Below are 10,017 nucleotides of genomic sequence, written 5' to 3' on the forward strand. Positions count from 1 at the left end.
TGTTTTTTTTACAAGGTACCATAATCATGTAAATTAATATGGTTTGATATAAGCTCTGTCAAACATCAGTCGCTAGACTATGACTACCGCAAAACAAGAGAAAAATGCAAATAACGACAGTATTTTTGTTGAAGTTATTGAGGAAAATGATTAGCTAAGCACACAATAGGACAAAGATACACTACAAAGACAACCCCAAACGATCCCTTGGGAGAAACACATGGCTTCAATTAACTGACAGACAGGGACAGCATTAGGAATTCTATCATGTGTTGGCTGTAGCCCCCACTGCTTTCAACCTCAACCATACAGCAGCTAGCTAGCTAGCCGTGTCCTCTGGGTCTTTTGATCTGCTGGGTGGTATGTGTCCTTGGAGATACACGTCTCTCTCCTCCTCCAACCTCTTTGTTGCCAACACCTGATTTTTCTTCCTGCATTGAAGCCAGCCAGATCTGCTCTCTGCTGCAGCGGCTTCCTGCTTCATTATGCAGTGAAGGTCACGTGACTATGGTGATTTTAAACATGCATAATGCTGAGTCCGCCCCTAACAGTTTTACAGACACATGGAAGGGGATGCACACACACACACACACACACACACACACACACACACACACACACACACACACACACACACACACACACACACACACACACACACACACACACACACACACACACACACACACACACACACACACACACACACACACACACACATATACACACACACTACCTCTCTGGAACCGGGTTTAACCTAACCATGTAAGCCCAGAGCCTCCTCCTCCGGCGGCCCAGAGCCAAGTCATTCCGACAGGCCAACAGAACCCCCTGACTGTCTACGTCAGCCGTTTCCGCGGTTCCCCTTGAACATGGAGCGCCGTTTCCTGCAAGCCAGACAATATGCATGGATGCCCGTTCGTACTCCTGCTCCCCCTGTGAAGTGGTGTTCAGGTTACATTCCTCCAGGCTAAGCCCCAGCCTTCCCCCCAACTTGCCAGACCCAGACACACACACACACACATAGATCTGTAAACTGTTTACACCCCAGTTCTCCCACCTGGAGGAGGGCCAAGCCAAACCTCCCTCTAACCCAAACCCAGAGCGCCACTGAGCATCAAGGCACCTCGGATTTCACCGTTGGGGATTCAGGAATACTTGTGTTTGGAGACACTCTCCATGATAAGAGAAGAGAGGAAGAGGAGAAGAGGGAAAGAGGAAGAGGGAAAGAGGACGTGGAAGTTGTCTTCCTAAAAAAAGAGGAAGAGAAAGCAGGATGTTTTTGTTGTTGATTTTTCAGCAAAGAGCTGGAAATGAATTCCCACATGTATTCTCAGCTTTGGAGGGTATCTGCCTTCCCAATGCTTTGATTTTGATGGAAGCTGCTGAGAATGGAGAGAGGCAACATTGTCTCCCATAGACTCAGGTGTTCCCTTAGACATCACTGTCTTCAAAGTCCCATAAGAACCTCATATACTGCATTTACCACCACTTTAAACATTCCGCTACGGCAAACTCTATTCGCTCCACCACATGGTAATGCATGTTGAATTCTTGACATATTGTGCAAGTGTGATGTAAGTCTACGACAGAGAACTCCATCTCCCTCCCATACTCCCTGCACAGAGTTGCTTAGAACGAGCTAAACATACACTATTACTAAAAGAGGGAGAAGGGGGGGGGGAGAGGGATATGACGAGCGAGCGCAGGAGTGAGAGAGAGAAATAGATATGTCGAGAGAGGGAGAAATAGAGAGAGGGAGAGAGAGGGAAAGAGAAACATAGATTTACTGAGAAAGGGAGGGTGAGAGGAAGAGAGAGATGGAAAAAGAGGGTGGGAGTGTGGAATCGGAGAGGGAGGAAGAGCCTGGCATACACAAGGAATGAAAGGGACTGTGCTTATTAACACACTTGCAAGGCTGCCGCTCCCTTAATTGCTTCTGTGTCCAATTTGCTGCGTCTTTGTAATAACGAGGAACTGTGGCAAAGAAAGACATTTTTATGGCTGGGGAGTGGAATTAAGAGAAGAAAAAGGCAAAGAAAAGAAGAGAGAGAGAGAGAGAGAGAGAGAGAGAGAGAGAGAGAGAGAGAGAGAGAGAGAGAGAGAGAGAGAGAGAGAGAGAGAGAGAGAGAGAGAGAGAGAGAGAGAGAGAGAGAGAGAGAGAGAGAGAGAGAGAGAGAGAAAGAAAGAAAGAAAGAAAGAGAGAAAGAGAGAGAGAGAGAGAGCGAGAGAGAAAGAGAGAGAAAGAGAGAGCGAGAGAGATAAAGAGAGAGAGAAAATCCACAGCCTCCAAACTAGCATGTCCTGAAGTGACATGTATATTGAATACAAATCAGAGACATTGCCTGCTTCACTAGCTAGCTGTGGCACTGCAACTCATTTGCAATGCGTCAACTGGAGCTCAATCAGAGAAGGGCCCTGGTGCATAAAAAGGCGAGCTGCTCTCTGAATATTAGCTAATGCTACATTTGCAAGTCTTCGAGAGAGGGAGAGGGAAAGAGAGAGAGGGGGAAAGAGAGAGAGAGAGGCAGAGAGAGATTTCTTGTGAAACCTCAATGAATCACTTTGTAGTGCTGGATTGATGGAAGTGATGCCTGGGTAGGGATTACTCTTTTCATTACAAACCCCCATCTGGTACCAAGACCACGTCTGTCCAGCCTTTCGCCTTTAAACATGTGTGTGTTTCACATCAATCTATTCCTATTGCAGCTGTGCTGGGGAAATGAGACAGACCCACGCACACATACACACATGTGCACACGCACACACACACATGTATGGTGCACAGAAACCCATCGGCCCCTTTCGTTGCACAAGCATCTGCACTCACGCGCACACGTGCACATCATTTATAAACACACACCAAAACACAGACATATGTCCCCAACCCCCTCCCCACGCAGTCACAAAGACACAAAGAGAAAACACAAGAAAAAGACAGCACTGTCTTTTGGACCGTGCCTATTTCCAACTTGAAAGAGGCAGCCATAATCAAAACCAATGGGCACCATCGCGAAATAAATGAAAAGCAATCCATCCGCCATGAACCCCCCCCCCCCCCCCCCCATCCCTCCTTTTAACTGAAGCAGTGGTCCAGAACCCCACAGATGTTCTCTCCCACTCCCTCTCTCAGATGTGTGAGGCAAGGCAGAGAGACAGACAGGAAGCTGTCATTAGGTCAGACCTCAGGGAATGGCCTCCCTATAGACCGCTGTTTCTTTTCCTTCTCCACCGTAGTCTTTGGTCATTCAAAATGGCCGCCGCTCTTCTGTGCATCACGTCGCCTGGACAGCTCGACGCGTCATTAAAACCCCACTTGCCACTCGATAAAGTGTAGTAACGGCTGATCCCTGCACTCCTAAAGCTACGACGCAAATGACACTCAATTCCCTGAAGGGCTCTGGTCAGAAGTAGCGCACTATGTAGGGATTAAGGCTGCCGTTAAGGACGCAGATGTAGTCTCTGCTGTAAATGACGGTATGACAGCTGAAACATGACTATGAGGTAGTATACCAGGTGTCATCACCACCAACTCTGCTTTCTTAGGTCAAACGGTTCGATCATGTTGACAATAAACTGAAGTCGTCCGTCCGTAGAACAAAGACAGAGGTTCCCCATACATGGAACCATGTAGTGTTCTCCTAGTTGAGCCAGTTTTGAATTATTCACAGTCATATCAAGTTGGTGGGAGGGATGTCTGGCGCTGCTCAAGAATGGCCCTTATTGGTGGGGGTTACATGCCAATGTTTCAACATATGTCGGTTTAGAGAGAAAGAGAGATGCACCCGTTCCATAACTGACTTGTAGTCACTACACAGCTTAGAGTTATGGGCCGCCAATTAGCCTAATAACATGTTAGTAATTGAACCAGAATATACGTATTCTAATTGTGATTTTACAATGAAGAGATTGAAACTGTCATGGAGATTGAAAGGAATGTTGATGAGCAAGAGGGATGGGGCAATTAAAATAACATTCATCGACTGAAATCTGTGTTACACTGACTGACTTGCAACCACTCGAAGAAGAAACCGTCAGCCTGCTCTGGCAATGAAAATGATTCACGGAAGTAGAAACAGTGTATTAGGCAAGACATCTACCATTTGTCACAAATATTGGATTTCACACGTCACGTTGGTGAGGCACAATTCCCTTAGTAATTCTCCTGTCTGAATTGACTGCGAGGGACGGGAGCTCTTTATCTTGAACCTGTAATGAACACGATGGGAGACAGAGAGCTGGTATCAAGCGCAGGGAGCAGCAGGTGTTTATTGCGAAGGACCACAGGAGGAGGCAGGTAACTGGGTCCAATGACAGGCAGAAGGTTATACACCGGGGGTCTAAAAGGGCAACAGTACAGGCAGGGAAAAGGCTAGTAACGTCGTCCGGGAGATCAGGCGATAGGTAGATAACAGGAAATCCGATAGGCTAAAGTACAGGCAGGGAACAGGCAAAAGGCGTCGTTAGTGAGGCAGGCCAAAACTATCATACACGGGAGGATTGAATCACGGGAAAACCAGAGCTCCTAATAGAAATGTGTCACAAAACAAACAATACCTCACAATGATGGGGTGCAAAGACCTGAACTAAATAGTGTGTGATAATGACATACAGGTGTGTGAACAGGTGATTAGAACTCAGGTGATTGGGATCTGGAGAGTGAGCTGCGTTCAGGGGATCTATGTGTTTGAGGGTGTGGGCTGGAAAGTGGGCTGGAAAGTGAGCTGCGTTCAGGGGATCTATGTGTTTGAGGGTGTGGGCTGGAAAGTGGGCTGGAAAGTGAGATGCGTTCAGGGGATCTATGTGTTTGAGGGTGTGGGCTGGAAAGTGGGCTGGAAAGTGGGCTGGAAAGTGAGATGCGTTCAGGGGATCTATGTGTTTGAGGGTGTGGGCTGGAAAGTGGGCTGGAGAGTGAGCTGCGTTCAGGGGATCTACGTGTTTGAGGGTGTGGGCTGGAAAGTGGGCTGGAGAGTGAGCTGCGTTCAGGGGATCTATGTGTTTCAGGGTGTGGGCTGGAAAGTGGGCTGGAGAGTGAGCTGCGTTCAGGGGATCTACGTGTCCCAAACCAATTGGATTTGAACAAATAGCATAATATTAAAATCTGACTAGATAAAGGAAAGCCAATTTCATTACATTTTACATGTAACTTTTTCCCCCACTACAATTAACACTTTTTAACACCTTTTGATTTAATATTTTTTTAATCTTCTTCTTATTTATTAGGGTGCAAGTGAATTTGAACTCTCGATAGACCAATGCATCAGTTTTAAACAAAGTACAATTCTCTAGCCTTTCCCTGAAATAATGATTGGTGCAACAAGCAGGTACACCATTGGTCAATTGGAGACTGTATCGTCTATTGTCTAGTAGCTCCTGTCTTTGTGGTGTCAGTGTTTGTCTCTTCACTGAACTGGACACCGCAAATGGACACCACAGCGCTGTTGGCAACCATTAGTTGACAGGAGAAACATGCCTCTAAGAGGCAACCATCACCATCTCCTCCTCCCCTGTCAGTAGAGTCTGGACAGCCCCACGGTGATCAAACCTGTTCGCAATCTTGCTCTTTCTCTTTATGTCTGCTATGTTAACAAATGTGGACACATTGCACATAGTTGCTCTAACCATGCTCTCTCTGAGCTCCGTCTGTGGTCTCTCTCTATTAAATGAAAAGAAATAAATATCGTACTGTATGCATCCATTGCCCTTTGCTGACAGCGTTAGACAGCGTTACTTTTTCTGCACTGACAACTGATGAGCAATTAGTGAGCCAGAAGAACCCCTCCCCTGCAATCTCTACGTGCAAGACGCATCAGGCATACGTCAAGCCAGAGGCTCCGAAACCAACCAATTCCTTCAAGGTTCCCTGGTATCACCGACATCATCTGAAGTGTTCTTGTTATGGTTCGTTCCAGGGAGGAATGTACACTAACTGTATGGAACACGATGTTCCCATTGCTTCCCATTGCTCTGGGGACCCTAGGTCTTTCTGATCATGTTCGGGTTCCTTTAAACACAGTAATTTACGGGGACCCCAGCCCTAGATCAGAGGTCTTTATGTGGGTTAGCTGGGGGGAGCCGTGGGGTGGGTGGGGGAAACATGGTCGGGGCTACAGCGCTGGAAGTTCTGAATGAAAACAGCATGGCCTTTAATGGGCCGAACTCTGGGTGGTCCAATCAACCTCAAGATGACATTTACTGACACATGGCGTCCATGGAGATTGATGACAGACTTGGAAATGGCTGCTTATAATCCGTCCTCTTCAGATGATTCAAATGTTGATTTATCCAGATGACAACGTCGCTTGATTACACGATGCAAATGAAGGAATTCCAAACAGTTTGCGCTGGTTTTCTCCGGGTTTTGTGGCTATTTGACAGCTTCGTCTAGGCGTTGATTCATAAGCCTTATGGTCTAAGCCTTAGGGAGTAAAACGGGTACAAATATCTCACACTCCCCAAACCAAAGACATTTGCCTTACAGGAAACTTGTGGTGAATAACTGAAATGCATATTGACTCCATATTTTCTATAACATCTTGGTTCTGGCCGGGACGTACCATTCTTCATTGCTAAAAAGGGGACACTGGTCCATAAAGCAGAACATTTCTAAAATACAAATCACTTCCTCCTCAGACCCAAAGTCATGAGGTTCATACTGTGGAGAGCTGCTCACCACATCTAACCTCAAATCTCACAAACCTAAGTGTTACTAATCTGCATCATAAGACACCTGGTCTTTCCCCCTATATCGGTTTCCTGGTAAAACCCCCCAGCGCGTGTTGTGATTGACCTGCTGCGCAGAGTTCGAAGCCTTTAAGACCATTATGAAGGATCCATCGTAAGAGACTGCTGTCATTGGTTATTAACGTTGAGGGACCAAACCTATTACACATGTGGCACACAGCATCAAAGCAATTGAAAACCCATTTCCCATAACAGGAATAACACTGAGTTAGCAATCCTTCAATAGAATAGCAAACCATTCGGGACATGAGTTTCAACTACTGGCCAACATGCTTTCGTTTACAAAATGACATCTACAACTTGCTCTGTTGTATCTCGCCGTTACTGTTCAAGGTTATGCGTCCATCACTGCTGGATGGAACTATTTTTAAACTGTTAATAGGTTGAATGGAGGTTGAATCAAGGTTGAAGCATGTTTTTCTGTCTTTGCCCTTGGCGACATTGATTGCCATCTAAAACGACATAATAATCCAGCAATCAGCTTAGAGTGATAGCTATGGCTTTGGGGCTATTTCTCCAAAACCAACTTCCCATTATTGCAGTTATCTCCCCTGTCCAATTGGCCTCAGTATCTCCAACCAGAGGTCCAACTGACCAGCTTAGACTTAGCCTCATGCTGCTTTGGTGTGTTTTTGTTGTGAGGCTGAAGAGAATAGGCTCTTAAAAGTGACAGACTTAAAACACACTGTTTTAGAAATGCTGAATTGGGGAAAAAGTTATACCCTTGCTATATCCTACCAGTAATGTGGCCTTCTTCAAACTCTATAAACTTTTAGGGAACATGTGCTCTACAATCACTTCAGTCACAAGATGTTCTTGCTAGTCAACGTATCAATAATTTGAAAGCATTTGAGAGACATTTTGAAGAACTTAATGAATGGGGTTATGTGGTCAAAAAAATGTCAACATAATCCCAACTTCAAACAGAATCAGTCTGTAATTTCCTAGAACACTGTGATCCTGATCTCTCACCCACTACAGCGAACCATCCCTTGTGTGGAGCCACCGCCATTTGCAAAACTGTCCAACACCACAACATTTAAAAAATATATCCGCTGATATCCAGCCAGGAGCCAATAAAGATGGTTTCTCCATGCTGACAACATCCATTTCATTTGGAGGTTTGAAGAGTCAAACACATCCACCGTCGGGGGTCAGTCTGACAAATGGCTTCCCACAGAGACCCCATGATGGAGGGATTGGGGATGAACGAGGGGAAGGGGGGAAGACGAGGAGGGGGGAGGTCGGGCAGTGTGGTGCTAAACAGACCTGCTGATGGAGAGAGTAGCAAATTATAATCATCTTATGACCAGGTCCGTATTCCAAACCCATTTTAAAAACTCCAAGGAGGCCGATATTTAATTGTGGGCAGCTGTGATTTAATAAGAAGAATACGAGGCGCGTTTTAAAAGGATGATGACCGCAATGGCTACCTGCAGTGCTCAGAGAAAAACAGAGGGAGCCCCCCCTAAGCGCTATAAACAGCTCAGCTTTGGCTCAGCCAGTTTTGAAGCCAGCCCAAAGACGAAAATAATAGGAAAATGTAGCCCAGGATTCTGAATAAAAAGGCCTGAATCGCACTTCACTGGGAGAGTTTTCTGTTCATTTGGCTACCTGTGGTTTCTGCATATTAGCCTATTCTACAATAGCTTGACAACCCACCGTGAAACCAACACATACAGAATTGTGTCAAACATTTGTTTTCTTTTTCCGTTCGCATCTGTAAAACCACCTGCAGGAGTGGATTACGAATTTGGGAAAAGTACACCTGAAAAACCCCCACCAGAAACAATATTTTCACAAAAACATTCCCGCCAATACTCATAGCGTTACACAGTGACCGCTCGGTATCTGTATTTTTCCTTAAGTCGATCATGAAAAGAATTGTAAACAACGCTTCGACCATCGTATTGATAGCAATGATGAATTGTGACATGAACAGCATCAGATACGATATTGGACCCCCTACCTGGCAGCCCCTCATCTTCGACCCCCGCTGTGTTTTGTCGAGCCATGGCGGCCCCATTGACTGTCTCCCCCAAATCGTCCATTTCGTCCGTAGGTGGTCCAGGATCGGGCTGTCCTTCTCGGCATTGTGCAACTGGAATAGGTGCGTCCTCTCCTGTTTCGTACTGCAGTTTTAGACTCCACAATCTGATTGGACCACGAGGAGCGGGACTTCATCAGCAGAACATCCCTGTCGTCATGACAACTTGCCAATATCCCAACAGGGGTGGAGGGGCGAAAAAAAAAACATGGTTGCCTTCTTGACTCAAAACGGAAGACGTCAACGGTAGTTTATTTCTACATCCTCGTTACCTAATTTCTTGTTTTCTTTCCCAACCTCGTTGCTAATTTCCCGGTCGGTCTTCTCTTTGAGAGTTACTAGGCCACTGCGCTACTGAAGCCTGCAGATGTCCCGTCGGAGTTCCTTAGTCCTATTCCTCGCTCCCCAGGACGCCCAATCGGCTTAAAGTGATGCCTGTAATCATTATTATACGCTTCAATCACTCGGTGGAGAAAAGCAGGAGCCAAAAACTCCACTACCAGCTACTTTCACCTGTAGCCCAGTTCTCTCTTTGAGATTGCGTCATTGAACTTGGTTATAATACAGAGGATTATGCAATAGGGCTTATAATATCCATGGAACCATTACAGTGGCTGTATATCTTGTGTTTAAAAGAAACTTGAAAAAAGTTCCTCTGCTTCACTCTCTATACCCCCCCCCCCCCCCCCCCCTCTTAATTGGATCCTCCCTAACCTTTTCAGCCCCCCCACCCCCCCCAATCTCTCTTTAATAACTTGGGACTGATTTCCAGTCAAGTGCAAAGCAAGTCTGAGACGTAAGCGTACATTTAGTGTTTCAGTAGAAACAACCAGAAAGAAAAGATGAACGAAAACAGCAAAAAAAGCAGAAAGCAAAACAGCGGAACAAAAAAAGAAGAAAGAAGAGAGAGAGGAAAAAGTAAAGCCATGGGGCATTATCTCGTTGTCAGCCACGTTATCCGCGGTCCAAACAGATGTACATTTAGCGGGGGAGACACCTGCTGTGCTGCTAGCCTGGCTAGCTCTCTGATTAGCAGGGGGAGACGGCTGGTTCCCAGGGTTCCTTTCCCAGTCTCCCTCCACGATGACCTTGGCTGCTCCCACAGCGCTCCTCAGCTATGGCTCCCCTGCTAGGGCTGAATGGTGGCCCGGGACGCAGGGCCTCGCCCGAGCTGCTTTGAAACTAATCCCCCTACATTGTGCTAGCACGGCACCCTACCTGGCTCG

At 46.3% G+C, this 10,017-nt stretch overlaps 1 protein-coding gene across 1 annotated transcript in view; it reads right to left on the reverse strand.

Moving 5' to 3' along the window:
- Positions 1–9,415, reverse strand: part of LOC139568712 (axin-2-like) — an 86,685-nt gene extending 77,270 nt beyond the window's left edge. The window contains exon 1 of the mRNA XM_071390742.1: positions 8,714–9,415. The gene's annotated coding sequence lies outside the window, so the exon portion shown is untranslated. The remainder of the gene's footprint in view (positions 1–8,713) is intronic.
- Positions 9,416–10,017: the final 602 nt, after the last annotated feature.

Source organism: Salvelinus alpinus, chromosome 2 (assembly GCF_045679555.1).
Source record: "Salvelinus alpinus chromosome 2, SLU_Salpinus.1, whole genome shotgun sequence".
Classification (NCBI taxonomy): Eukaryota; Metazoa; Chordata; class Actinopteri; order Salmoniformes; family Salmonidae; genus Salvelinus; species Salvelinus alpinus.